This window comes from Pelodiscus sinensis, chromosome 12 (assembly GCF_049634645.1).
Source record: "Pelodiscus sinensis isolate JC-2024 chromosome 12, ASM4963464v1, whole genome shotgun sequence".
NCBI classification, from domain to species: Eukaryota; Metazoa; Chordata; order Testudines; family Trionychidae; genus Pelodiscus; species Pelodiscus sinensis.
The window spans coordinates 8,614,355-8,640,901 of record NC_134722.1 but is presented as its reverse complement, the minus strand read 5'-3'; the positions used below and the strand labels follow the sequence as shown (position 1 = coordinate 8,640,901).

General features: G+C 44.7%; 1 long non-coding RNA gene across 1 annotated transcript in view; it reads left to right on the top strand.

Annotated features, from left to right (window-relative positions):
• Positions 1 to 25,144, top strand: part of LOC142831138 (uncharacterized) — a 28,384-nt gene extending 3,240 nt beyond the window's left edge. The window contains exon 3 of the long non-coding RNA XR_012906795.1: positions 24,059 to 25,144. This is a non-coding gene — a long non-coding RNA (uncharacterized LOC142831138). The remainder of the gene's footprint in view (positions 1 to 24,058) is intronic.
• Positions 25,145 to 26,547: the final 1,403 nt, after the last annotated feature.

Sequence of the window (26,547 nt, the reverse complement as noted above, 5' to 3'; positions counted from 1 at the left end):
CGGAGTCAAAATTAATTCTTACTCTGCCACTGGAAAGCTAATATCCAGAAGAAGAATGCTGTCTCTCAGGAAGGTCTCTTCCATATGAATCCCATTATTCCTTTCCCTTTGAATCTTATGACTCACGCACCACATAACAGCTCCCTGCATGTCTGAGGCTGGAATGGTTTGGCTTGAAGAATCCCTGGAATCTCCAGCTGTTCTTAGCTCCCAGCCCTTTGAAGAGATCTTTTCCCTCCTCTCCTTTTTTATTACCTCTTGCACTGATTCAAAGGAGTAAAAGCCTCCATCTCCTATTTCTGTTCACAAGATCTTATTTGTGGCCTGCAGGGCTAGTGGACCTCTGCTCTTTTAATGGGTCATTTCATTCTGAAGGACACTAGCGTCCATATGGTGAGACAAATAGGAGGAAAAAGGCAGATGAACCCAATCAAAATCACATGTGAAGGAACAAATAATGGATGGTGATTTTAATGAAGTAATTGGAATGGTCTGCCATTTCCTGCTAGGGAAATGTGAAACTAATTAAATCTCTGACACTTTTTTAACTTGAGCAAAAAAAAAAAAAAAAAAAAAATCCTTCCTAACAACAGAATTCTTTACCAACTATCTTCCTGAAAGCGGGGGCGGGAGGGGGGGGGGGAGAAATCCTTACAAGAAATGATAAAATGTGTTGGCTGTAGCCTTTCTGGATTATGATAAAGATGTTGCTGATGCTGATGAAGATTAAGGTGTCAGGAATGTTTCAAGTACACAATAGGGCTGGGAAATGTCCCGCCATATGAGCTGGGATCTTGTACCCAGTGAGGATGAGAAGAAGAAAGAGAAATTTTCTCTCCATAGCAATTATGCAGTGAATTCACATAATCATCTTGGAGACTCAGGTCCTAGGCCTGTTATGGCATGTCTACACTGCAATCAGACACCCGTGGTTGGCCCAGGCCAGTTTACAGGGCTCAGAATAAGGAACTGTTTAATTGTGGTGTATAAGTGGCCTCCGACTGCTTCCCATGTTCTGTGAACTTCTCTTCCTGCAGTGTCTTAGAGTCTGATCATTAGGCCAAGTCCAAACATCTACCGCAGTTAATAAACAGCCCCTGATCCTGAGCCCAACTCAGCTGGCGTGGGGTAGCGACAGGTTTTTAATTGCTGTGTAGACATGTCCTTAGTGCGCCTCAGCTCTGAAATTGTGCTGACTAACAAAGCTAGGCCTTTCCCTCAAATAGCGGGGACTTGTGCTGAAGGTCCCTGCTTCCATCCTGGCTAGAAACCCACGATGGAGGTCACTGTGTAACGCCGACAGACCCTGGTCTGTCAGATGACCCAGTGGGTTCCGGCTCATGAAAGCTTATGCCCCAATAAATGAGTTAGTCTTTAAAGTGCCACAGGACTCTTGGGCTATGTCTAGACTGCAAGCCTCTTTCGAAAGACGCTCTTTCGAAAGATACTTTCGAAAGAGCCTCTTTCGAAAGAGAGCGTCTAGACTGCACGCGGAATTTCAAAAAAGCAAGCCGCTTTTTCGAAAGAAAGCACCCAGTGAGTCTGGATGCTCTCTTTCTAAAAAGCCTGTTTGCTTTCAAGAACGCCTTCTTTCGAAAGAGCACTTTCGAAAGAAGGCGTTCTTCCTCGTGGAATTAGGTTTACCACCATCGAAAGAAAAGCCGCATTCTTTCGATTTAATTTTGAAAGAATGCGGCTGCAGTCTAGACGCAGGTGAAGGTTTTTCGAAAAAAGGCTACTTTTTTCGAAAAAAACCCTGAGTCTGGACACAGCCTTGCTGAAACAGATTAACTCAGCTACCTCTCCGATACTTCCCCTACGTGAAGAAGTGCTGCCTAAACTCCAGAAATTTCCCAGTGGAAATTCTGGGTGAGCCCCTACTTGTAATGCTGCCAGACCTTAGCCATATGCAGGCAGAACTGAACCTGGGACCCTCTGGAGCTTAGTACATGACCCAAAAGCCAGTTGGATTATTAGCTAAGGCTGTAGAGCAGGTTCATTATTCTGCCTGTAAGTGGTCTCAGGGCCACTAAATAAGGGTGTGTCTAGACTACATGCCTCCTTCGACGGAGGCATGTAGATTAGCCAGATCGGAAGAGGGAAATGAAGCCGCGATTAAAATAATCGCGGCTTCATTTAAATTTAAATGGCTGCCCCGATCTGCCGATCAGCTGTTTGTCGGCAGATCGGGGGAGTCTGGACGCGATGCCCCGACAAAGAAGCCTTTCTTCATCGACACAGGTAAGCCTCGTGAAACCAGGTTTACCTGTGTCGATGAAGAAAGGCTTCTTTGTCGGGGCATCGCGTCCAGACTCCCCCGATCTGCCGACAAACAGCTGATCGGCAGATCGGGGCAGCCATTTAAATTTAAATGAAGCCGCGATTATTTTAATCGCGGCTTCATTTCCCTCTTCCGATCTGGCTAATCTACATGCCTCCGTCGAAGGAGGCATGTAGTCTAGACACACCCTAAGACAGTACACCAGCCCCAGGAGGCATGTGTGTTACAACTGGATCTATCCTTGCACTTCCATTTGCTCTCCATCTTGGAACTTTTCTAGACCTACCTGCTCTGTATAGTGTGGTGTTCTAGTTACAAGACCATGCATTTCTGCTTTTTTAAGGTTGGTGTCATTGGCATCCAAAGTCAAAGGTCATGTGAAAGCCAGGCTGTTTCCCATTTGTTTTATTTTTTATATTTTGCCAGTGAGGAAATTGGAAACAGAGCTGTTGGAATTATTAATAACTAGCCAATTAGCCCGTCATAAGACGGGATTTTCAGGTCTCTCCTCCATGTTGGTCTTCTCTCCTGAGCCTCTGGTCTCTCGCTCCGTGTCTCTCTCTCCTCCTCCTACTGCCTCCCCCTCTCTCTCTCTCAGCTCTCCTCCTCCTCCTGCCTCTCACTCGGGGGACCGCAGAGTCCAAATGGCCTTTTGGGCTCAACACTCCCTGTGCTGCATGGGGAGTGCGGAGCCCAAACAGCCGCTTGCGCCACTTGCTCCCATGTGGCAGCCTGGCTGAGTGGCACAGAAGTCAGCCGAGCGCCACAGCGGGAGGCAAAGGGGGGCAGGGCAGTGACGTTCACGGCCGGGGGCAGGGCCTGGAGCCACTGTCATGCTGCACGTCACCACCCCACCCCCCTTCCCCTCCCACCGTGGCACTTGGCTGACTTCTGCGCCGCTCTGCCAGGCTGCCATAGAGGAGCAAGCGGCTGTTTGGGCCCCGCACTCCCCATGCAGCACGGGCCGCCCAGAGGGAACAGCCAGCATTTCGGCGTTACAGACTCTCAGACACTGGGCTACTATATATATGATGTTTGACTAGTATGAAACTAATATGAGAAATCGCCAAACACCAATGTAGCCATAAATTCCTTTATTAAATCCAAAGGCCAAATGGAGCATTATGCAGTTTCGTTAAACATGCCAAAAAAACTAAAGTAATAAGCAATTTAATACATTCAAACAGTAATTCACGAGGTATCAGCATTTGATCAATATCTCTACAAATGACCTAAACCAAAGGTGGGGAACCTTTTTTGGGTCAGGGGCTGCTGACCTACAGAAAAAGCAGTCGGGGGCCGCACACAAGTGAGAAACAAACAAAAAACAAACCCTTACTAAGGAAGCCACCAACGGAGAAGGAGAAAGACACTTCCCACAATCCCCTTGCACACCAGAGCCTGGCGGGAGCCTGCTAGTAGATTTTGTGTGCTCCAGCCTCATAGAATGACAGCAGGTGGCAGGGCTAGAGTGCCAGCACTGGCTCCCCAATGCTGAAGGGGAGCCTCAAACCTTGGGGCCAGATCCAGGCCACATCCAGCCCCCAAGCCTTCAACTCCCCCCATCCCTGACTTAAACCCAGGAATGTTCTGTCCCGTATTGGTCAGCTCCAATGTGGCCAGGCCACAGACTCTGGCGTGCGAGGGAATGTGAGGAGTGTCTTTCTCTTTCTCAGTCAGGAGCCACGGCAGTGAGGGTGGGTTGGGTTTTTTTGGTTTTACTTCTCACTTGTGTGTGGCTCCCGACTGATTTTTTGGTGGGTCAGCGCCCCCCCCCCAACCCACGTGTGGCCCATCAGGGTAATTTGATTGCAGGTTGCAAGTTATTTTGCTGACGACCATCTGCAGTCACCAGCCCCTGCAGCTCCCAGTGGCTGTGGTTCTCTGCTCCTGGAATGGGAGCGGTGGAAAGTGGCAGCCTGCACATCCCTGCGACCCCTTTGTGATTTGTTTTCTACTGAGCAAGCCAGCCACAGACCACAGCTCCAGTTTGCCTTTAAATTAGAGTCTGCATTTGCATCGAGCGGGGGATTTTTTTTTTTTTTTTTTTGGTGCCTGCCCGCATCAAGTTCACCAAGTGCTTGATAACTAAACTTCCTGCCTGGCACACATCCCATGCCTCCCAACAAATCTAGCCAGGGCTAAAACAAAACAGAGGGCTATGTAGCACTTTAAAGACTAACAAGATGGTTTATTAGGCGATGAGCTTTCATGGGCCAGACCCACTTCCTCAGATCAAATAGTGGAAGAAAATAGTCACAACCATATATACCAAAGGATACAATTTAAAAAAAATGAACACATATGAAAAGGACAAATCAAATTTCAGAACAGAAGGGGGATGCAGGCGGGGGGGAGGAAAGGTAAATGTCTGTGAGCTAATGGCATTAGAGGTGATAATTGGGGACACTTCACCAAAGGATCAATGCCCATAAAACAGATATTAGACAGGATCACAAAGAAAAAACAGTTTCTTGCCATTTCAACCAGAAAGGACACTGTCTCAACGACTTAATTACCTGCATCCTGCTTCAGAAGCCTTTTAAATCTACACTTGAAAGGGAATCCTCTGAACTGTCATTCATGCTAAAATTCGACACTCTACGTGGGGGGGCTCAACAAAGACTTTGGCTATCTTACCCATTACAAAGATAGCCTCCCCAATTATCACAGACTATTTTCTTCCACTATTTGATCTGAGGAAGTGGGTCTGGCCCACGAAAGCTCATCATCTAATAAACTATCTTGTTAGTCTTTAAAGTGCTACATAGTCCTGTATTTTGTTTCAGCTACACCAGACTAACATGGCTACATTTCTATCACTAGCCAGGGCTAGTTATGCATAGTGGCAGGGCAGGGTTTTATTTAGTCGACTCAGTTTACTGTGGTGCTCGGTGTTACACAATTTATGCCTGGTTTCTGGGCAAAATCTGTTGTTCCTAATTGGAGCTTATTAAGTGTCACAGCTGAGAACAAACATTGACAGGTCAGCTGAGCACTGAGGCAATGAGTTAAAGCCGAAATAATCTATCTCGGAAAGGTTCCCCCTAAAACTCCTTATGACATTGGATATGTCCTGTCTAAGCAGTATTGGGTGTGAGCTCTGAAAGGATTCCAGCAAGGAAGTCGAGGAAGGAGGGACAAAGGGAGTGGAAACAATAATCTAGAATGGAGAAGGGCCTTTTGAAATTCTTCATGAAAAAACAGAATGAGAGAGAGAGAGAGACTCACCTCAGAGCATCTTCATGGTTAGAGCAGTCATCTAGGAGACCCAGATTCAAGTCCCTTTGAATCAGATGGAGCAGTGATTTAAACTGTTGTCTCCTAAAGTGAATGCCCTATGCAACTGGCTAGTTGGGGTGGGGCATCTCACGGGTTGTGACCAGAAATTCCATTTTGGACCTGAGAAAATTTCCCAATGAAATTGATACATTCCCGTGAAAAGTTTTGTTTTTGCCAAATCAGCATTTGTCATTGAAAACACATGTTGTCAAAGAATTCCCACCAGCTAGTCTACACAACAAGCATGCCAGCAAACCTCTCTTTCAGGCATCTCATCCTAATACCAATTCCCCTTCCCTGCTCCAAGAATTGACCCCAACTACAGAGAGGCATAGAATCCTAGAATCATAGAGCTGGAAAAGATCTCAGAAGGTCATCAAGTCCAGACTCTCTTGCTTGCTGCAGTGGTGCTCTTTTGAAAAAACGCTATTTCGAAATTGAAACCGCAGTCTAGACGAGGTTCTTTCGAAAATGAGGCACTTTTTTGAAAAATCCTGTAAACCTCATTTTTTGAGGTTTACAGGATCTTTCCAAAAAGCTCTCCATTTTCAAAAGAACCATGTCTAGGCTACGTCTAGACTGCGAGCCTTTTTCAAAAGAGGCTTTTTCGAAAGGTACTTTTGAAAAAGCCTCTTTCGAAAAAGAGCATCTAGACTACAACCAGTACTTTCAAAAAAGCAAGCTGTTTTTCCAAAAGTGAACACCCAGGGGCTACGTCTACACTGGCCCCTTTTTCGAAAGGGGCATGCTAATTTTAAACTTCGGAATAGGGAAATCCGCGGAGGATTTAAATATCCCCCACGGGATTTAAATAAAGATGTCCGCCGCTTTTTTCCGGCTTGGGGAAAAGCCGGAAAAAAGCGTCTACTTTGAAGTAGGAATAAGAGATCCTCCGGAATAAGGCTTTATTCCGGAGGTTCGGGCCAGTCTAGATGCTTTTTTCCGGCTTTTCCCCAAGCTGGAAAAAAGCAGCGGACATCTTTATTTAAATCCCGCGGGGGATATTTAAATCCCCCGCAGATTTCCCTATTCCGAAGTTTAAAATTAGCATGCCCCTTTCGAAAAAGGGGCCAGTGTAGACGTAGCCAGGCAGTCTGGATGCTCTCTTTCGAAAAAGCACAGTTTGCATTACATAGCTCCTTTTTTCGAAATATCACTTTCAATAAAAGGCGTTCTTCCTCATAAAGCGAGGTTTTCTGCGATTGAAAAAACTACCATGTTCTTTCGATTTACTTTTGAAAGAATGCGGCAGCAGTCTAGACACAGGGGAAGTTTTTTCAAAAAAAGGCCACTGTAGTTTGAAAAAACCCTATAGTCCAGATGCACCCTGACTTCGGTTTCGGTTTCAAAACAGCACTTTTTCAAAAGAATGCCATTACGTGATTATGCAAATGAAGTGCAGGCTATTTAAATCTCGGCTTCATTTGCACCTTCGAAGTGCTTCATTTATATCCCTCTGCCGGCAGAGGGATGTAGTCTAGATACACCCAAATCTAAATCCAGCACACCATTTTCTTCTAAGCCTGGAAACCTATGTAGGTACTAAGAAAAAGAACTTGAAAGTCTCTGATTTTTTCCAAAATGCTTTCTTGTTTGCAAAGGACAATTCCAACCCAAGTTCTTCTCCTGAGATTAAGAAAGATTGATTAAAAAATGGTGTCTCTGGCCTCTGTTTGTCAGAGGATGGAGAAGGATGGCAGGAGACAAATCGCTTGATCATTGTCTTCGGTCCACCCACTCTGGGGCACCTGGTGCTGGCCACTGTCGGCAGACAGGCTACTGGGCTAGATGGACCTTTGGTTTGACCCAGTACAGCCGTTCTTATGTTCTTATGGATGTGTCTCTGCAAAGTTATATTTAGCAAACTTCTTCCTTCATCAGAGGGTTGGCTGTGTTAGTCTGGATCTGCAAAAGTGACAAGGAGTCCTGTAGCACCTTATAGACTAGCAGTAATCTATTAGTCTATAAGGAGCTACAGGACTCCTTGTCGCTTTTCCTTCCTTCATGTTATATTGGAATGTATCATTTTAAAATACCACTGTGAGACTAATATGCTTACACTGAATAACCCACTAAATGGTAGTTCCATGGACTGTGAATGCTCATCCCGTTTAAAGGAAATATGCTACTTTAGGTGTGAAATTATCCATCTACTAAATGCAATATCATAAAATAAAATATTTTAAAGGCGAAAAAGTTGAAGAAGAGACTTTCTTTCTTTCTTTCTTTCTTTCTTTCTTTCTTTCTTTCTTTCTTTCTTTCTTTCTTTCTTCTGTTTGGAAACTTGAAAGTGATTTTTAACCAAACTTTATTTCCACTAAGCAAAAAACTATGTGTTATTTATGAATTCTCATGAGAAGTTTGGACCCTGGTGGCTCTGAATTATTTATCTGAGAAAAAACAAAATTGTGTCCACACTGCAGCTGCTCATGAAAGTCTGTAATGCATAACAGTGATTAGTTTTTCAATCATGGGGTATTGTCGTGGAAATATTTCTTCTAAAAGATTACTTAATAGTTTTAATCTGTCCAGCCTGCCAGAAAAATTTGATTTGAGCAAAAATGAGATAATCTAAAGTGTATTAAAAAAAGAAATCTGGAATATGTGATCTGAGGAATTAAGAAATTAAATCCATATGGGTCTTCTTTGATCAAAATCTCTGAAGTGTATAAGTACTAATGTGATAAAGGACTCTAGTGACATTGATGGTCTTGGAATAAACACACATTTTTATATTACCTTTAACAATGAGTTTCATCTCTGCAGAGATGCAATGACTGAGTAGACACTGGTAAAGTTATTTCAAAATAACTGCTGATATTTTCGAAATAACTTTGCTGTGTAGACATAGACCCCAAGGGTATGTCTATGCAGCAAAGTTATTTCGAAATAACTTTTTTAGCGTCTACACAGACATTCCGTTATTTCAAAATTAATTTGAAATAGCGGAGGGCTTATTTTGAAATTGGTAAACCTCATTCCATGAGGAATAGTGCTAATTTTGAAATTGCTATTTCGAAATAAGCGCTGTGTAGACGCTTATTTTGAAATAGGGAGCCTCCAGCCCTTCCCAGGGTGCCCTGCTGCCCACCCTGGCCACAAGGTAACTTCTGACTTGATGCCCTGCCGGAACTGGTTCCAACCAGCCTTAAATGCAATTCAATGTCCACTCAGTATGGACGTGCTATTTAGAAATAGAAAAAAGCTATTCCGAAATGCATTCTGTGTGTAGACGCGTTATTTCAAAATTAGATATTTTGAAATAACGCTGTAGTGTAGACATACCCTAAGGTACTACAGGACCGCTTGTTTTTTATGTTTTTTTCAAATATGGATAGTTTGGGGGGAAGGTAGAATAAAAAAAGTCAAGTTGTAATTGTGTGTATATTTCCCCAAAATTAGAAAGGATTTGAATTTAGTCAAAAGATGTGTGAAGAAACACAAAAGGGAAAATTTCAGGTGGTCTGTCTTTTCCCTTTCCCCTTTGAAAATAAAATATCCTTCATTTATAAACAGTTAGCAGGCAACTGTTGCTGACAAGCCTTTGAAACTATGAGAAGTCCTTTGATTGCGTGTCCCTGATATTCTGTTACATTTTGCCCTCTGACCTCTGAGCTTGCATGGACACTGAAAATTCTTTCTGGTGTCAGAGATTGAGGTCATTGGAAGGGCAAGGTGAGGAGTACGCAGAGTTGAGCTGGGGACTCTTTGCTGCTTGTTTTCTAGCTTTGATAACCCTGTCATTCAGCACCTTAAACAAAAAACATTTAGCATAATGCAAAAAAAAATGTTCTCTAGTCACTCAGGGTATGGATAGACTGTGAGGATCTATGGGAAAAAGATACGCAAAATGCTTTCCGCATTTTGCATATCTTTTTCCGATACTTTTGTCGGAAGAAGCTTTTCCGAAATTTGGCCCGTCTAGACTGGGCCAAATTTCGGAAAAAAACCCTCTTTCAAAAGCCCCCTTCTTCCTCGTGGAATGAGGAATACAGGGGCTTCTGAAAGAGTGTATTTGCTCTTCTGCTTTTTTTTGCAAAAGAGCAAAGGCATTCCCTGGACACGGCGGAGTTTTTTTGGGACACCAGAGGTATCCTGAAATAACCCCCCGCTGTCTAGCTATACCCTTACAGTCAGAAGGATTAACATTACATACAAGCAAGGGATTTCATTCTTGCACAGTTCTTTACCTCTCTTGTGCCATAGATAACAAGAAAGAGAAACCTCCCACAATCACAGTTGTGTTTTAAAATGCTGGCATCTAAATGGTCATGAACTTCCTTTACTCTTTGGAAAAGGTTCTTCTTGTTAGCTGCAGGGTGTGTATAGCATGGGGCCTGGCTATTGAAACATTTCAAACGTTCATGAGTGGTGGATAATATAGGCAAGAGAGGGGCATTGCATTCCCAAAATTGCCCACTTCCTGGCTGCCCAGGAGGGCTGGGGCTGTAGCACCAGAAAGGATTGAGCTTCAGGGCTAGGGTTGGGCAGGGCTTGGCACTATGTAGGGAGGTTGCTGAAGGGGCAGGGTTGGGATTTCACCTGTCACCCATGCAAAGGCCTTCTCTGCTGTCCCAAGAGGATCTGCTGGCTGAAATGTCGCACACTGGCACATTTAATTCCATCTATGAAGAGCATATGCAGGCAGCAGGACAAGAAGATGCCCCGCTACATAAAAAGGACACGAGGGCAGACTTGTATAGACTCAGCAACCAGGTCCTCTGCGTTTCACTCAAGGCAAAATAATCAATCCATGTATCAATCCATGTAGAGGAATCTTTAATTCTTGGCTTCTGATAGCCCATGGGTCCTTATTGATAATAAAACCGTCTGGTGTAGGGCCAATAACTTTGTTTTCCCATTTCAGCTAAATATATGACACTGGGGTGGGGTGTATTATTCAAAACTCTTTGCCCTCATTTATGTTTCTCTTTATAGGTTTTCCTTAGTCTTTATTTCACAGATCTCTCAATTACAGCTGATTAACCATCGTGGGGGTGAGATTCTGCCTTTGCTTATAAAAGCATAAATCTGGGGAACTCCCTGGTAATCAGTAATTACTATGGTTTCATCCTAACGTAGATGAGAGTAGCATTAGGCTTTTTATAAAAAAAACAAATGGTCTGGCAGCACTTTATAGACTAACAAAACATGTAGATGGTATTATGAGCTTTCGTGGGCACAGCCCACTTCTTCAGATGACTGGAGTCTTGACCCTTGGATTATTCTTGGTGCTGTATTACTTGAACTGAAGTAAAACAGCTTAAATCTGGAGACCAGAATTTATACAACCTTGTCATTGTCCTTATTAAGGAGTTTCCACAACAGAGCTACAATAGATGGTTCTATATGTAAATTAGGCTTGGACCATTCCACCAGGTAGCTAGGAGGTTGGATGATGTAGTTAATTTCTTCCGCTATATTATAATTTATAACTGATGTGTGTTACAATGTACAGTCCGTCCTGTCACTGCCTGAATCACATGCCACTCCGGTTCAGTACTAGACAAGAGTGATTAAGTGAATCATAGAACAGTAGAACTAGAAGGGACCTTGAGAGGTCATCGAGTCCAGTCCCCTACCCTGATAGGAGTTACACAGTTGGGCTATGTCTAGACTACATCCCTTTTTTGGAAAAGGGATGTAAATTAGACATATCGCAATTGCTAATGAAGCGGGGATTTAAATCTCCCCCGCTTCATTAGCATAAAAATGGCAATCTCTCTTGAAATAACGGATAAGGGATCTTTCAGTTAAAGGCTTTATTTTCCGAAAGATCAGCATCTAGACTGGCACTTTTTTCCGGCAAAGCTCCGTGCCGAAAAAAAGCGGCAGCCATTTTTATGCTAATGAAGCAGGGGAGATTTAAATCCCCGCTTCATTAGCAATTGCGATACGTCTAATTTACATCCCTTTTCCGAAAAAGGGATGTAGTCTAGACGTAGCCCTGTAGCGGAGGGAAGCTATCCTAGTTTCTGCTGTTAAAGGAGATGTTTTTAGCCTGAAAACCTCCCAGTTGTTCCAACAAGCTTGGGAAAATGAAGGGGCGGGTTCCCTGGCTCATTAGCAAAACACACTAATGGTTTTGAACCCAATTGCTGCTGTTTTTTCTAAAGGGAAAACCTTCCTTAAGAATCACGTCTCCACCCAGCAGGCAGCTTCCGCAATCATGCACACTTGCTCCAGTCAAAAGAAATTAAGGGGACTAACAGCAGTCCCCTAAGGCTTTCCAATGGGAAGCAGTGCTTGCTAATCATTAGGAAATTATGCTAACAAGCTCTAGGCCTGAACTGCAGGAGTTCAATGCACCAGGCTCTGAATTCACGCACAGCCGTTAGTCTATAAGGGCTTTAATGGGCCAGAAAATTTATGCTCAGTGGAGATAGAAAAGATGCTGTCAAGTTCCTCCCCTTCAGAAACTGGTTTATAACAGTGAAATATGAAAGCAACAAAACTTTTTTGGAGGCTAATTCAACTAAGGACTCATGTCGAATGCTGAGAACTTTTTAACTCCTAATGAAGTCACAGCGTGTCAGCACCTCTCTGGATCAAGCCTGTTGTGATTGCCGATCAATAAGTGTGTGGTGTCATTTTGGGAAGGAAACTCACCTTTCAGACAACCTTCCATATTTCCTGCTGTTTCAGGAGGCAAAATGTGCAAGAGGCCCTTAGAACTCATGGCTGATCAAAACACAATCGCTAGAACTGCATGCAACATTTAAAATAAAAGTAAAATGTTGGTCAAATGTAAACTATTAAAAAAAAACAGGTTTTCCCCCTCTTTTCCAATGACCAAACAAAACAAACAAGCCAACAAAAGGAAATATTTCTTCATGCAACGCTCAGTCAACCTATGGAACTCCTTGCCAGGGGATGTTGTGACGGTCAGGACTTTAACAGGATTCAAAAAGGAGATAGATAAATTCATGGAGGTTAGGTCCATCAATGGTTAGTAGCCAGAATGGGTAGGAATGGTGTCCCTAGCCTCTGTCAGAAGCTGAGAATGGGTGACAGGGGTGAAATCGCTTGTGGTTTGCTGTTCTGTTCATTCTCTCCGGGGGCATATGGCATTGGCCAATGTTGGAAGATAGGATACTGGGCAAGATGGACCTTTGGTTTGACTTAGTATGGCTGTTCTTATGTTATTATGACCCCTAAAAGCTAATTATTTCCTTTTAGGGAAATAATTCTAGTGCAATATTCTAGTCTGCTTAGTTTCTATGGCATACTATTGCCTGAATGCTAGGGAATAGCATTTCTTTTTGGACAGCATGAAGGGATGATTGGCCTGTAAAAGGAATATGCATCTGTTCCATTCGCGGTATGTGTCTGATTTAGTTTAGTGAGAATCCCGCACAATACAACCTGGAGAGAGTAGGAACAAATGATGAGTGAAATGGGGTGGAAGCTGTGCACTTGGGCAGCTGCCCAGGACCAATTCAAATGCCACCCAGCTGATTAGCAGAGCACTAGAGCTGGCAGACCGTGTTTCTACTGGTGGTGCACATCCACCCATGGCTTGGTGCACAGAACAAAATTTATTCCGCACACGGATGGACAAAATTAGAGGGAACATTGGCAGCCTCCCCCAGTAAGGGCTAATAGCCTGGAGGCAGCCAGTCCAGTACAGTTAGTCTTGCCTGAGAAGGGGGTTGGGATTTTTACTTAAAAAGAAACAGCTGTGTCTAGAGGAGATGGTGCTCTTAAAACAGGTGTAGGCACAACAAGAGTTAAGCTGGGGGTGAAAGAGTTCAGCGGAAGCCTGCTAAGGCAGGGAACGGCTGCTAGTAGAAAATAGGCTCTGGAATGAGAACTCTGAGGTATCGGCAGGGAATTGAGAACCTATAGCAGGAATTGGAAAACACTACACAGCCTGCTATAAGTGAGCCAGCTGCACAAGGGGGCCTTGAGACTTTGGGGGAGAGACTCTAGGGCAGTGGTCCCCAACACGGTGCCCACGGGGGGCATTAGTGTGCACCCGCCAAGTGCTCAGGGCTGGCCTGGCCCCGGGCATGTGGCGTATGCATGGTGCCGGAGCCGGCCCCGGGTGCATGGCGCATAGTGAGCGCCGGCCCTGGGAGCACCGCGAATTGGCCGCCCGCGCTCTGGGCACGCGGTGCTTGGGGGAGGGGGCACCGGCCCCGGGTGCGCGGAGCTTAGGGAGGGGGATCGACGGCCCCAGGCGCGCAGCTATGGGGGGGGCCCCGCCCCACACCCAGGCGTGCAAATATCCCCGCCCCCTGGCGCCCGGCGGGCGAACGGCCACGCCCCCTGGCACCCGGCAACCTCTATTGGTTGAGGACCACTGCTCTAGGGAGATAGGCCTCATAGGCCCTGGTAGGAAGGATTACACAGTTGCATTTGTGGAAGATTTGAAAGCTCTGTTCTGGGACTGATTGGTCACTTTCCTTGATAAATCCAGCCCCACAAAGGAGTTTTGTTTTTAGAGTTTGATTTGCAGGACTCTGAGTTGAAAGAGAGTGGGGAAACTGAGTCTGGTTTGCTACAGACTGACCTTGGCCACAGGAGGGATTTGGGAGCTGGTTGGCCTGGTTACAAAGGATTTTTCTTCACAATCAATTCCAGTTGGCAACTGGTACGCAGCTTGTTTTCATTTTCTCCTTAAAAGGAACAGCCTGAGAACATTTTTTCCCACTGATCCTGAGAAGAGCTCAGTCAGTGCTTTCATGTGCTAGACGTTATGCACATGTGCAAAGTTAAGGGGTTTCGGCTTTAAAGTTTATAGAGCCTGTACTTAAGCCAGCCTCCTATTACAGCCAATGAACTGTAAAGCCTGACACAAGTGAGGCGGGGGTGGAGGGAGCATAATTAGCTGTTTTGACAAGTGGGGAGAAAGTTTTTAAAAGTTTTGCGGGAGGGGATCAGGAAAATATTGAGACAGTTTAAAAAATGTATAGGGAAGGATGAATCTTTGAACTAATCACCTTCCTTTGGAGATGGGGAAGGATCTTTTTGTTTGCTTTCCGTGCCTCTTATACGTGCATTCAAGTCATGGCATATGTTGGCCCCAACTCCTTTGGTGGTCCTCAGCGGCACATCAATGGACTGTATACACTTTGGCATAATCCCAGCTTCCACGTGGTGTCTCCCACTAGAGAGCATCCTGGAAGTCTGCGTCTCTGTGTGTGGGTTTTATATTTGCAGTCATTTAAAAAATAACACAGCATCTTTATGTTTGCTTTCTGGGTCAACTATTTAGCCTTCTAATCTCTAGGGCAGTTCATCTGAAAAACAAAAGGCCCTCGATGTCTCAGCTGGCATGAAAGGAGTGTCAGTTTCTAGTGCGTGTTTTTGAATCTGGGACTGTTCCTCATCTCTCATCAGCAGTTTTTATCCTGTAATCTTGGCCACATACAAAGGCTCCAACAAAGTAAATGTAATGGTTACACATAAATGGCCAAGATATAATACAATAGCATCAGGCCTTCTGCTGGTCTGACATATTTCTGATGAGCGGAATGAACTTTTGTGAGATCACTTTGCAACTTTTAATAAAATGCCCTTTATGATGTATTGCACCATAGGAACTACAGGATGAAAGGGAAAGTGCCAACTTAAACTTGGCTCCAAATAAACATTTTGCTGAAAGAAGATTTCATGCCACCTTAGACTGATGGGAATGTTTCCATGCACAAACTTCCCAATGAAAACTTAGCTGACGGTTAATAGTCACTCCCCTACGGTGCTTGAAACCCACACATTTCAGCACCAGTTCTGTAAGTCCTTCCTCACTCAAGTGGATGGGAATTTTGCCATTAAGGAGGAGGAGGAACAAGATTTCACCATAAGGTTCAGTAAGCCTGTGATAATTTATACCACCTGAGGACTGGACTCCTTACTATGAAGTTGACCATACCTAAAAGCCAGGGGCTTGCAATTTGAAAACCTCACCCATTTCCAAATACAAAATAAAAGTCATTTCAGGACCTTGAGTTCCCAATATTCTCATTTTACAATCACAGTCTCCTTTTAAAGAATTTCTTTTCGGACGTGTCTAGACTGCATCCCTTTTCCGTAAAAGGGATGCAAATTAGACACATCGCAATTGCAAATGAAGCAGGGATTTAAATCCCCCCAGCTTCATTTGAATAAAAATGGCTGCCGCTTTTTTCTGGCTCGGAGTTTTGCCGGAAAAAAGCGCCAGTCTAGATGCGGATCTTTCGGAAAATAAAGCCATTTCCGAAAGATCCCTTATTCCTTATTTTAAGAGGAATAAGGGATCTTTCGGAAAAGGCTTTATTTTCCGAAAGATCCGTGTCTAGACTGGCGCTTTTTTTCGGCAAAGCTCTGAGCCGGAAAAAAGTGGCAGCCATTTTTATGCAAATGAAGCTGGGGGGATTTAAATCCCCGCATCATTTGCAATTGCAATGTGTCTAATTTGCATCCCTTTTACGGAAAAGGGATGCAGTCTAGACACAGCCAAGGAGCCTGAATCTTAGTCATACTAAGAACACTACATTGATTCCTTCGTGTCACCAGTGCCGGATTTATGCCCAAGGTAAGAAAGTTACAGCTTATAGCCTCAGATTATGAGGGGCCTCCGAATCAAAAAATTACTGGTGTTTAGTTGCATCCTTGCCTAAGTATTTATACTCGTTATTATTTCTATTTTCACTGTCCTTTCTCTTAGAATAATACACATTTTGGGGATAATGCTATGCAGACTTTTAAACTTGACATAGTTTAGGGCCTCAGCATGTAGGGTTGCCAGATGTCCATTATTGAACCAGACAGTCTGGTATTTTTGGTTTCTGTCTGGTAAAGAAATTAAAGAAATAAAATGTCTGGTATTTTCGGCTTTTCCCAGCTCGGCATCAGACGGACGCGCAGCAGGGGTGGGAGAAGTGGCAGGGGAGTGTCCCTTAAAGGGGCCATGACTGCATTTCAGTAGCCCAGCGCTTTTTTTTTTTCTCAACAAAATTTTCCCAGCACTTTTTTGGGGGGGCGGGGTCCGGTATTTTTTAAACTGTCTGGCAACCCTATCAGCATGTCTTGATCCAACCCCACACCAGAGCCATGTAAAGTTGTTTTCAAACTCCTGGGTGGTGGAATGTCAGGCACTGGGTCTCGTTGCTGCAGGGGGATCAAGTGACCAGCGGAGGTGCGAAGGCAGCTTCCTGCCTGCCCTGGCACATCAGACTGCGCTGCACCCCAGAAGCAGCCAGTGACAGGCCCAGCACCTAGGTCTGTGGTGCACGGGGAGAGTGCACAGGGCTCCATGCACTGCCCTGAGCATTAGCTCCACACTCCCATTGACTGGGAACCTGCTGCTGGCTGTTTCTGGGGTGCAGCCTGGTCTGCGGTGCCAGGAGAGGCAGGAAGCTACCTTAGCATCCCCGCTGCACCGCTGACCAGGAGCTGCTCAAGGGAAGCCATTCCTGCCCCAGCCCTGACCCTCCCCTCTCAAAGCCAAAGCCCCCTCCTACATCCCAAAGCTCTCCTCCTCAGCCCCACCCTGGAGCCTGCACTCCAGTCAAATTATGTTGGGTGGCACGAGAGAGAGAAATGCTTGGTGGGCTGGATTTTGCCCACCCCTGCTCTAGGCAGTGCCTCCTGCCCTTTCCACATCCCGGTATCCTGGGGGACAATATGTTGGGTCACTCCCACAGTGCTTGATGAGCCCTTTTGCAGGTTTTTTACCCAGAAACTCAAGGCATCAGGTTTGTAAAGAACTAGTTCACAAAATGCTGAATAAAAAATGTGCTGCCTGACGGCTCAATGAAACTTTATCTATCTATCCCCATACAATCTATCTATCTATCTATCTATCTATCTATCTATCTATCTATCTATCTATCTATCTATCTATCTATCTATCTATCCATCTCCTTCTACATGTAAATGGTCTCCTCTGAAACTGTAAGTCAGGTGTGGGCAATCATTTTTTATGGGAGCTTCTCCAAGAATTTGGAAGTGGTCAGGTATCACCCTCTTCCATGCTATTAATGGAGAAGATGTGGGGTCTGGGATGGAGGTTAGGTGCAGAAGGTTACATTATTGATAGCACATACTGGGTTGAAGTGAGATTAACAATAAACCCAGGGCCGGACGGAGGTATGGGCGAGACGGGCAGCTGCCCAGGGCGCCAACTGATGGGGGGCGCCTGATGGCAGCTGTAAGGGGCGTAAGGCATCCCTTACAGGTGCCATCAGGCGCCATGTGCCTGGCTCCCGCAGCGCCGGCCCACCCGCATCCCCACGGCGCCGGCCAACAACGCCCTTCCCCCCACGGCCACGGGGCCCTACATGGCCCAGCGCATGCGCCAGTAGCAACAGCCAGACCGGACTGGGCCGCACTTGTGCCATGCGCCCAGGGGGGCGGGCCTGCGCCCCCTAGGGGGGTGGGCCCACTCCCCATGGGCAGGCCCGCGCATGCATCATGCGCCCGGGGGCAGCGCCGTGCGCCCGTGCCCAGGGCACCACAATGCCTCAGACCAGCCCTGAATAAACCACCCTACTTTGGGGCAACCATGTACTCAAGCACACTTTCTCCCTACTCCTCTGCATCTCTGGAAGCGACAGCTTTGTTTAATGGGTCAGTGCTTCAGTGAGGGTAGGCTGTGCCTACTGCTTTAGGGTAGGCACTCCTGACTCTGTGTTTGGCTCATCAGCCCACGGGCAGCGCATGTTTCACACACAACTCTCGGAATCAAGGGCCTGGTCCCATACACAATCACGTTCCAAAGTGCTAGCAGGATCAGGCCCTTCACAAAAGAGTCCTTTGCCAAATATTCATGGTGATATCATTAATAGTGCACCCAATTTTAACTTCAACGGGCACCAGTGACGACAAGCAAACTGAAAACTAGAGTGCTGGCTGAGAGGAAGCTTTAGAAGAAATGGACCCAAGCAGATGTAGCTGGGCAGACTTTGATTCTGCAAACAGCTTTGCATGGATGCAAGGGTCCATCTGTGCAGAGCAATGGGCAGGAATAAGCCGTCTTCACGCTAATTGTGTGTAGCTTACTGCGATGGATTTGGAAGTTGGTTTCAAATTGACTTTCCCTTGACCGGGCCGTGTAGAGGGGATCTGTAATGATTTATGAACAGCGTATGGGACTGGGTTGGGCGGTGAGTTTTCACTGTATGGTTGTGTTGGTTTAGTTTTATGGCAGGCTATTGGGAAAACAAGAGGAAGGTAAGACCCTGGCTCCAGTTAAGACACCTGGGGATGTCTGAACCATGAACAGAAAAGATCCCACTTCTTTGTCTCCAGCCACGTTACACAGCGGCTACGTCTACACTGGCATGATTTTACGAAAATGCTTTTAACGGAAAACTTTTCCGTTAAAAGCATTTTTGGAAAAGCACATCTAGATTGGCTTCTCCACAAAAGCACTTTTTGCGGAAAAGCGTCCATGGCCAATCTAGACGCGGTTTTCCACAAAAAAGCCCCGATCGCCATTTTTGCGATTGGCGCTTTTTTGCGGAAAACACTACCGTGCTGTTTACACTGGCCCTTTTGCGCAAAAGTCTTTCGGAAAAAAACTTTTGCACAAACGGGAGCAGCATAGTATTTCCGGAAAAGCACTGACGATCTTACATGAGATCGTCAGTGCTTTTCCAGAAATTCAAGCGGCCAGTGTAGACAGCTGGCAAGTTTTTCCGCAAAAGCAGATGATTTTGCGGAAAAACTTGCCAGTCTAGACACAGCCAGCTTGTTTTGTCAGTGCTGAGAACCAACAGATCAAAAGGACCAGAAAGAGTTAAACAGATTCCGGCCAGAGGTCAGGCTGTTGCAAGGTATAGATTGACACACAGTGTGCTGGGGGGTGGGTGAAAAAGAGGTTACCTGGGCTACCGAAGGGATGGTGAACCTTCAGCAAGACAGCTCTATGAAGGTACATCTACACTGCACACTTATTTCAAAATAAGCTGTTCTGGAAGAAATACTGGGAAATAGTTTATTTCTAAATAGCACGTGTACGCTACAAAATTCCAGGCAGGCTTCCCTAATGTGGATGCACTAACTCAATTTAGAACCCCAGGAGACACTGGAAATTAGTTACTTTGAATGGCCCAGGAGCGTCCACACTACTGCTATTCCAAAATAGTGAGTTCAGAATAGGCATTATTCCTCATGGAATGAGGTTTACAGAAGTCGAAATAAGCCATCAGTTATTTTGAATTTATTTCAAAATAACGGAATTGCTGTGTAGTCGCACGCACGGCCGTTATTCCAAAATAACGCTGCTGTGTAACGGTGTGTCTAGACTACACCTCTCTGTCAACAGAGAGATGTAGATTAGGCACATCAAAATTGCTAATGAAGCAGGGATTTAAATATCTGGTACTTCATTAGCATAAACATGGCTGCTGCTATTTTTTCGAAACGGAGCTTCGAAAACAGCAGTCTAGATGCAGATCTGTCATAAATAAAGCCCTTTGCCGGAGGATCTCTTATTCCTATTTGAAAGATCCTCTGGAAAAGGGCTTTATTCCGGAGGATCGCGCCAGTCTAGGCGCTTTTTTCCGGCTTTTCCCCAAGCCGGAAAAAAAGCGGCGGCCATGTTTATTTAAATCCCGCAGGGGATATTTAAATCCCCCGCGGATTTCCCTACTCCCAAGTTCAAAATTAGCATACCCCTTCCGAAGAAGGGGCCAGTGTAGACGTAGCCTAGTTTAAAACCTCTTTCTCTTACATTCTGCTTTGTTCTGACTGTTCAGATTAAACAACACAGAAAGGTGCCTTGGATCACTGTGTTTACTGTTGGTTATAAGCTCTCAGAGTTAAGAACATGAGAATGGCCATACTGGATCAGACCAAAGGTCCATCTAGCCCAGTGTCCTGTCTGCCAACAGTGGCCAATACCAGATGCCCCAGAGGGAGGGAATACAACACGTAATCGTCACATGATCCCTCTCCTGTCATCCTTTTCCAAACAGAGACTAGGGACACCATTCCTACCTATCCTGGTTAATAGTCATTGTTGGACCTAACCTCCATGAATTTATCTAGCTCTTTTTTGATCCCTGTTAAAGTCCTAGTCTTCACAACATCCTCTGTCAAGGAGTTCCACAGGTTGACTGTGTGCTGACTGAAGAAAAACTTCCTTTTGTTTGTCTTAAACCTGCTGCCTATTAATTTAATTTGATGACCCCTAGTTCTTATATTGTGCAAATAAGTAAATAACTTTTCCTCATTCACTTTTTCCACATGAGTCATGCTGATAGACCTCTATCATATGCCCCCTTAGTCTCCTCTTTTCTAAGGTGAAAAGTCCAATTCTTTTTAATCTCTCTTCATATGGGACCCGTTCTCAACCCCTAATCATTTTTGTCAGCCTATATTTTCCAATGCCAATATATCTTTTTTGAGATGAGGCAACCACATCTGTACTTAGTATTCAAGATATAGACATACCATGGTTTTATATAGAGGCAATAAGATAATCTCTGTCTTATTCTCTATCCTTCCCCCATGCCCCTTGTCACAGATACTTAACCCCATTCACATCTATAGGGGGTAAGCATGCACAGGGTGTTATAGCTAAGGACTCAGTCTAAATTGGGAGAAGGGTAGGATTCCCCCACTGGGAGAGAAAGACCTCATAATTGAAAGATTGCATTCAGAGAAGGGGCCGGTGAGGAACTAGCCTTGTAACTGTGACAAGGGCAATCATTGCTGGCAACTCTGGAGTTGAGAATCTGGACAATCCCATTGGTCAATTATAAGTATTTTCATTGTGTGCCGCAGTAGCAGAGCTCCGTCCAATACACTAAACCTCCCCAAGGTCCTTTGGCCTACATTTATCCAGACAGTTTGTAGAAGTGCAAGTTCTCTTGAAAAAAATCTAAAACTAAACACACAGCAAGGATCCTTTTTCCATTATCTCCTTGAAGATGGGATTTATCCCTCTCTTCCCCCCTCACTATGTAGACCCTGCAGAAAAAACTATAAGGGGGACTTCCCCAAACCTACATGACCCCCAGAAACCTATTCAAGCCCCAGATATCTGCATCAGCTTTAGCAAGTCCACTGTGGCTGCACTACAGAGACCCAGAAGTTGCTCCACAGAAAACATGATCCTGCCCCAAGCTGTTATCCTTGATTCTAGCTACACAGCCCCTCACCCATTACTCTCTCAACTGGCTGATTCCTCTCCCCCACAAGATGGATCTCAAGCCAATCAAGCACTTTCCATGGGATCTGAAGGAAAACTACATTTTGTAAAAGTGGTCCACTCCCTACTTTAGTGTAGGTAGGGCCGATATATAATGCAGTGCCTCTTCACCCATGGTTCACGAGGGGAACAAGACGGGACTTGGAATTTAACCACGCAAGAAACTATGATTTAGTTATTCCACCGTCCTCCTTTTTTACAGCTCTTTGGGGGACTGAGACCACGTACATTACAAAGGAATGCAACGAGGCTGCCAATAATGCAATTAAAGAATCCGGCCCTGTTTAGCAAAGATCTCCAGCCAGCTGGCGTTATGTTGGGACAAAATCAAATTCAATAAAGATTTTTAAGGGAAGATGAGAGAATTTTATTGTGTTATTCAATTACCCAATTAGTACATTAGTAATTCATATAAAAACACAGCAGAAATTACAGGCAGGGTAGGAAGAGAAGCATGATTGTTTGGAATTGAAGTTGCCCCAAAAGGAATTAGCTTCTGGCAGAGCCTCAAATTAGGGAGCCAGGGAATGAGATCAGAAACTCATGCAAAGTCAGCCTGCGTTCGTCTGGTCCAGGGCAAAAAGAAACACACTTAAGAAACCAGCCAAAATAGGATCCCATAAAACCTGAACTTCCCAAACTTTCCCTGTGGCTTTTGATATGTAGGACCAGATGGGTGCTAGCTGTATCCCCTCCGATGAGGAGATACGGGTACCCATGTCCACATTACAGATATTATGGTGATAAGTATAGTGTAAAGGACCTAGTAAAATAGAAGTGTTCCCTTCTTCCCAGTACTCTAGAAGCTGTATTCCACATTCGGAATGTGTCTGGGGAGGCGAGGCAGGGATTGGCTGAGAGCAAGTAGAGGGCGACACCATCCTCCAATGGTTCCACAGAGATTACCCAGGACAACATGGGTTCATCTACGCTGCACCGTTATTTTGAGATAACTAGCGTTATTTCGAAATAACAATGCGAGCATCTACACAGCCATTCCGTTATTTCAAAATAATTTCAAAATCACGGATGGCTTATTCTGAAATCTGTAAACCTCATTCTATGAGGAACAATGCCTGTTCTGAAATAACTATTTCAAAATAAGGTGTGTGTAGACGCTCTGCAATTTTGAAATAGCTCCACAGCAGGGCCATTGTAAGTTATTCCTCCCCAGTGCCTCCTGGGACTCTAAACTGAGATAGCATGTCTCAGTTAGGGAAGCACGTCTACATTAGGGAAGCCTGCCTCGGACTAATTTTGAAGCTTCCCTGAAGTGTAGACGTGCTATTTCAAAATAAGCTATTTCGGAGCAATTCTTCCAGAATAGCTTATTTCGAATAAACGTGCAGTGTAGACATACCCAATATAATTTACATGGTATATTTAGGGCTAGAGATGTGAGGCAGTTTCTCCAAGAATTTTGTTCAGAAAAAAAGAAAGAATCAGGAATGTGGTAGGGATGAAAGATTTGGGTTTTTCTTGTTGTCTGTTGTTGTTTTGTTTTTTCACCATTATATTGAAATAAAAGTGAGCTACGTACTCTGCAGAGCATTAAATTCACATGGCGTGTGACAGGAGAAACTACTCCACAGAGAGCTTTAAGCATATTCCTGTCAGTGTTACAGCTGAGACTGCATTCCATAGCTTCATCAATGCAATTCCATTCATCAATTCGGACGGTAATGACATATCACAGGTCGGTAATGCAATCTGGTTTTGAGCATTGCTCCTAAGCCCAGCACAGATCTTGTAGGGTGACCTAGCTTTTTTCAATTTGTGTTCTGCAAATAACCAGCTCATTTTCCTGCTGAAGTAATGTCTATTGTTAATTCCGGTGGGTAATAAACAACATACTTATATTCAGGCTTTACAGTACATTTTTCATGTTGTTATTTCTCTTGATATAAGCAATTCCCTGAGTCTTCCGAATCTTCATCTTCCTTTCTGTCTGAAATATGTGGTAGCAGATGCACAAAAGGGAACATGGAGGGAAACAGAATGTGACTGAGAATGCAAATCATCAATTAAGGTTTTGTCTACCCTGCCAGCTGAATGACAAAACTTTGGTTATTCACAATCATTTTAAAAAGTCCTTCCTGCCCCCACCCCAAAATAAAAGACAAAAGTTTTGCCGTGGTGGTACAGCCAGTGAGAGTCCCACTCTTAGGGGGTAGACGTAGTTTGTCCACAGAAATGCTGACAAATTGCGTTCACGCTACCAGGTGTTAGCAACACGGCTGTGTCAAAACGGTCAAGTGGCTAAAAGCTATGTAGTGTGGATAAAGACTTAAGGGGGGCACTTGCACAGTACGTCCAAATAATTTCCATGTTCCCCTTTATGTCTGACATAGGAGGATCTCCCATAGATAACACCTGTGGAAAAAGCAAGCTCCGTCATACTTAACAGCCGCGACTGATGGGGACCCTGCGCTTCAACAGTGAAGTTCTACTAAGGACCCTGCTCATCTGGAAAGTTTTGTGCGCAAATAAAATGGTGGCGCTGCTCACGATCTGCTTCCTGCCTGCAGAACTTTCATAAGAAATCCAGCTGGAGTTCGGAACCTTTCTGTTCTAGCCAGTTACAGGGGGACCTCCCTCTGAGTTACTGGTGGGTTTGAGACCTGGACTTTTATGCTTCTTCCAAAACCTGCACAAAACTAAGCTATGGCTCAGCAGGCTGAAAAAATGTGACTTGAACAGTTAAGGAAGTTATATCAGCCAAGCTCCAGATGTGACCCACAAAAAAGTTTCTGTCACTCACACACAAACCTTTACCCAGTTCTTAGAGCTTATGGTGTGACCCTGTTAATTTACATATCCTAGGGCTCAGGGAGTAACTTCCTGCAGGTTTGCAGGACCTTTGACTGGTGAAATAGCCTTACGCCATAATATCCTTACTCTCTATTTATTGATAATTACCAAGCAAGCAGAATACACATACTAAGCATAGAGTGCCATGCTCACCGATCCTGATCAAGGCAGGTGAACTTCCCCTGATGGCCAGGCGAGGTCAATCTCCTTTTGGTTCTTGTTGCTGCATGTCACGGTCATGCAGGGGATTCTTAGCAGCTCTGATCTTACGCTGCGTTTTGGAGGTGAGTTCTTCTATTATTATTCTTTCTGTTACATAAGAACATAGAACATAAGAACGGCCGTACTGGGTCAGACCAAAGGTCCATCTAGCCCAGTATCCTGTCTGCCGACAATGGCCAGCACCAAGTTCCCCAGAGAGGGTGGACCGAAGACAATGATCAAGCGATTTGTCTCCTGCCATCCCTCTCCAGCCTCTGACAAACAAAGGCCAAGGACACCATTTTATCCCCTGGCTAATAGCCTTTTATGGACCTAACCTCCATGAAATTATCTAGCTTCTCTTTAAACTCTATTATAGTCCTAACCTTCAGAGCCTCCTCTGGCAAGGAGTTCCACAGGTTCACTACACGCTGTGTGAAGAAGAACTTTCTTTTATTAGTTTTAAACCTGCTTCCCATTAATTTCATTTGGTGTCCTCTAGTTCTTCTATTATGGGAACTAATAAATAACTTTTCTTTATCCACCCTCTCCACACCACTCATGATTTTATAGACCTCTATCATATCCCCCCCTCAGTCTCCTCTTTTCTGTTCTGGCTTTTCCTTTCTTGCTGGTCTCCTTCTTGGACTTCATTCTATACAGGGCAACTTAGTCATACTTAAAAACAATGAGTGGTCCTGTGACACCTTAGGATATGTCTACATTACCAAGCTATTTCGAAATAATAACTCCCGAAATAACTGTTTCAAAATAAGTTTATTGCTCTTTACGAGCAGGAGTTATTATTTCGAAAGAACAGGCTCGGTAGTGTGGACGTTCGCTGTGTTATATCGAAATAAGGGGAGTTATTTCAAAATAACTACCCAATGTAAACATGCCCTTAGGGTACATCTACACAGCAATGTTATTTTGGAATAACTGACATTATTCCGCAATAAGATAGTCCACGTCTACACTACAAGCAGTAATTTTGACATAATGTCAGAATACTGTCAAGCTGGAGGACTTCTTACTCCGACTCCTGTAACCCTCATTTTACAAGGAGTAAGTGTAATTGGAGGAAGGGTGCTCTTCCTTCGACTTCCTGCTGTGTAGACAGTGCCAAAAGCTGAAATAAGCTATTTCGACTTAAGCTACGCAATTAATGTAGCTGAAATTGTGTCGCTTATTTCAGCGTTAGCCCTGCTGTGTAGCTGTGCCCTAAGAGACTAACAAAATATATAGAATCATGAGCTTTCATGGGTAAAATCCACTTCACAGATGAATTGGAGTGGTACCACAGGATTACTCCCTTTTTTAAAGTTACACCACTCCACGGAAGCTCATGAGTCTATATATTCTATATACAGTGCATCTACACCTCACCGTAACTTGAAGTAAAATACGCAATTTGCACTCTCTAATAGCTATTTAGCATACACATAGCCATAGAGCACATCTCGCAAGGAATCGTTTGTCTCCTGAATTACACAGAGGCACCATTCAAGCTCTCAGGGGCGATGCCCTTTAAAGGGTCTGTGCAGAAAGCTACCCAGCTCCCTCCTGCTTGTGACAGAGCATCCTAGGCTTCAGAGCTTCAGTCGAGAAGCTGATAGGCAGCTGCTGCTGTGTCTTCCCGCAAGCCTCTGGAGAAAAGAATCCCTCTCGCATTATTCATTGCTGGGAGAAGGATTTCTCACCTGGGAAGAGGCCACCGCCGCCCCACACACACACACATTGTGGTGAGGGCTCTGAGGTAAATATCAGACAGTCCCAAGATTATGGTAATCTCCACAGGGCTGGAGGAGGGCACAATGTGTCAGTCTGG